The sequence below is a fragment of the Psammomys obesus genome, unplaced genomic scaffold, assembly GCF_907164565.1.
Source record: "Psammomys obesus unplaced genomic scaffold, mPsaObe1.curated_primary_1811, whole genome shotgun sequence".
NCBI classification, from domain to species: Eukaryota; Metazoa; Chordata; class Mammalia; order Rodentia; family Muridae; genus Psammomys; species Psammomys obesus.
Window position 1 is genome coordinate 955,991 of NW_026585686.1, and position 3,766 is coordinate 959,756.

Here is a 3,766-nt window from a genome sequence, read left to right on the forward strand (position 1 = left end):
AAGAAGAAGAAGAAGAAGAAGAAGAAGAAGAAGAAGAAGAAGAAGAACAACAACAACAACAACAACAACAACAAGAACAAGAAGAACAAGGACAAGAAGAACAAGAACAAGAACAAGTATTCGTCCCTTATGATATTTCAAAACATGCCTTGCTTCTGGAAAGAAAACAAACACATTCCTAGTGCACAGAACTCTACAAATATATTTTAGAATTTGGAGCATGATGCTTTATTCACAAAGAAACATTTTAGTAAGTTAAAAAGTTTTAAGAATACAAAAGCCATCCAATGCTCATATCCCTTCCCAAAGCCAGTTAGTCGGACCACATCATTTTTAGCCTCCTTCATAAACTTACATGTTTGGGGACAGTTACAGACCCTCTGTGGTTCTCACTTAAGAGGACACATAATTGTTTATCAAGCCTCTTCCATGTATCAGACACAGTAGCAAGTTCTGTGTGTGTTACTTCAGTTAACACATAAATGACTTCATCTTCATGCTAGAACTGCTGTCTTTGTATTGCAGATAACATAGTCCAAGATAAGCAAAGTGATAGTTTATCAAGTGGCAGAAACATTTGAACTGACATTTGGCTGAGTAATTGGAAATTCAAATTTTAAGTATTTCATTGGGTCACATTCCTTAGAATTTATAAATAAATTTGAATTTATTAGAGTTCATAATTAATAGCCCTTGCTAAATTAATTTCAGCAAAGATGAATACTGCGTAGGTAGTCTTTCTTATCTGCCTATAGTTTCTTGGAAGCATCTGAGTTTTATCTTCCTGACCTTGGCCTCCAGGGCTGGGCATATGGGGGCTTCTGAACAGATGCCTGATGAATGGATTATCAGATAAATGGATACAGTCACTGGCATTTTAGCTTTTCTTTGAAACCCACATTGTGTGATGCTTGCAAACTTACAAAAGGCAGATGGTTTCTTATCCTGGAATATAAGGAGATGATGAGTTCTTGGAAAGTAGACAGACTGTTGGAAAAGCAGTTAATGTCTGCACTTGTGTAAGCAATAGAAAATCTTCTTTTGACTCTCTTTGGAAAATCTGACATCTGAATAACCGCAGTCTTTGCAGGCTGGTGCACTCAAGACTGAGTCCAGCAAGCAAAATTAATTAACGTGTAGTTCTGGGCCTTACTGGAAAAATTCAAAGGGAATGGAAAGGAGTCTAGTCACACTTTTGATAAGTCTCTGGTTTTATCATCTCTATTAAGTTATTATCATCTCTATTAATCTCTAAGTCTACATTCTCAAAACTTCTGTAAAATTCTACTGGTCTCTTTAACTCAAGAGTTCTTCTGGTGTCTGATCTTGAAATCCCTGGGGCTCTCTTTGCTGCAGGGACTCTGCCCTGTGGTTCTCTGGTCTCCATCATACTGGTCCTCTCTTCCTCATCCTTGGCAGAAAATATCTTTTTCTGTCTTTTTTCTTTTTAAATGGCAATTTTCCTGAAAACGTATTACGAAAGCAACCAGGACAATCCTGAACATCACTGAATATGCTTTAAAGTTGAGTTACAGTATTTCTAAGTCACTCATTAGTGCCAAGGTTTCCTCTTCAGCTTAGAGTCCTTCTAAGGTTTCAACAACCTTCAGCCTTTCTGCTAGAAGCTCATGACCCCTGTGGCTATTTTGACAGTGTCCTCAGAGTTTTCAGCTTTCCTGGGTACCATTCCTTTCTTGGTTCTGTGATGTCCCCTTCTGCTTCTATGGACTTTGGTCTCCATAGCCTTTTGATTCCATTTACTGACACTTATCTTTATTTCACCCCAGATACCTACAGCTTATCTGGACAGTGTCCCTCAAAACAGGAGATATTCATAGGAGAGTTTACCTTAGAACGTTAGACTAAAATGTACATTCAGATACTCCTCACAAGGGTTGGCTTTTAAACAGGCCCTCTGACCCATATGTGAGCTGCCAGCTCTTAAGCTGGGGTTTGTGGGTTGAGATGTTATTCTGCCATCTGGTCCCTTTATGTGAGCTAGAAATCCACCTGACTCAGAGTCAAGTTGACTTTTATGATGTAGGGAAGTGATATAACACTGGCAATGCACTCAACTATATGCAGAGAAATAAGAGCTTAAAGGAAACATAACTGAATTCTTGTATTTTGAGGAAGAAATTAAGATAAGTCATAACCCTGCTTGTTATTCTAAGCATTTAAAATATTAAGACAAATGGATAATTTAAACAAACTGAATGCTAGCTTTGCAACTGTAGTTCATAATGTTTAATTATTGTTAGATTTGCAGCTTTTCATTTAGAAAGACAAAAAATATGATTTATTTTGTAAGGTGTGTTGCATATTGAAGACTGTATGATGTATGAGTGTGTGTGAGGGAGAGAGAGAGAAAGAGAGAGTGTCTTATTTGATTGGCCTCACACTCTAGCAGCTCCTGCTTCAGTTTCACAAGTACTTGTATTATCAGCACATGCCACAAGATCTAGCTTCAACTTTTGATTATTAAAAATATTTCTTTAATTTTATATGTTTGGGTGTTTCACCTGTATATATGTCTCTACCCACCATATGTGTGCCTGGAGTCCAGGGAGGTCATAAGTGGGTCCCAGATCCCCAGGTGTTATGAGGTAAACATTAAACTTGTATTCTCAGTGGGTACATGCCTTAATTTTTCAAGTCCATTAACTGAAGAACTTATTCTTTCTTCATTGAGCAGTCTTAGAAGCCATGTTGAAAATCATCTGGCCATAGACATATTCATTTGTTTCAAGGCTCATTTACATAGTAAATTTTGCTTTATACTATTTTGAGATATTGGTAAACAGTTCTAAGTTAAGGTTGTGATTAATCAACTTTTACCCATCACTGTAACATAGCCCAAGAGCCAGGTCAATTATAACTACTCTACTTTAGAGATCAAGTCTTCTGCTGAACTGATACTTGAATTATTATTTTATAATAACAATAACAGGAAATCTAGGCAATTTCCTACTTACATGGATATTAGCATTCTAAAACACATGATCCAATGGCAAACTCTAGTTTAATGTTTCATGGACTGAGTTTCTTTCTCTGGTAATATTGGAAATGGCATACCTCTTTCAGAACCAGTGTGTTGGTTGAATAATAATGGTCCCCATTGGCTCACATATTTGAATGCTTAGTCCCCAGAGAGTAGCACTATTAGAAAGGATTAAAAGACTGGAGGTGTGGCCTTGTTGGAGGAAGTATGTCACTGGGGGTGGACTTTCAGGTTTCAAAAGTCCATGCCAAGCCCAGACACCCTTCCTGTTGCCTGCACATCAGGATGTAGGACTCTCAGTTACTGCTGCAGCACCATGTCTGTCTGCATGGCCCTATGCTCCCCACTATGATGACTGTTATATGACCCTAGTGGACCTTCATCCATAGAAATAAAGACATCAAGCCCTTTTAATATTTTGAAGCATGGGCCTTAGCTGGGTAGATTTCTCAACTAGCTCATCTATGTTAACTTGACCATCTAGCCCCAACCAGACACATGGCTACTATACCATCCAGGCCTGTAGCTATGGCCATCTCCTCTCCTGTCTCCTGTCAAAAGGACCTTTTGTTTTTCTTCTTCCCAGAGTTCTTTTCCCAAAGTCCTGCCTTCCACTTCTCTCTCTGCCCAACTACAGGCTGTCAACAACTTTTATTATCCAATCAGGGATAATTTAGGAGGTGAGGTTCACACAAGGTCATCCTGAATATTTGAGAAGCTGCCCACAGCACAACAAGTATCGGGGAGGGGGGGCAAGAAACCAAC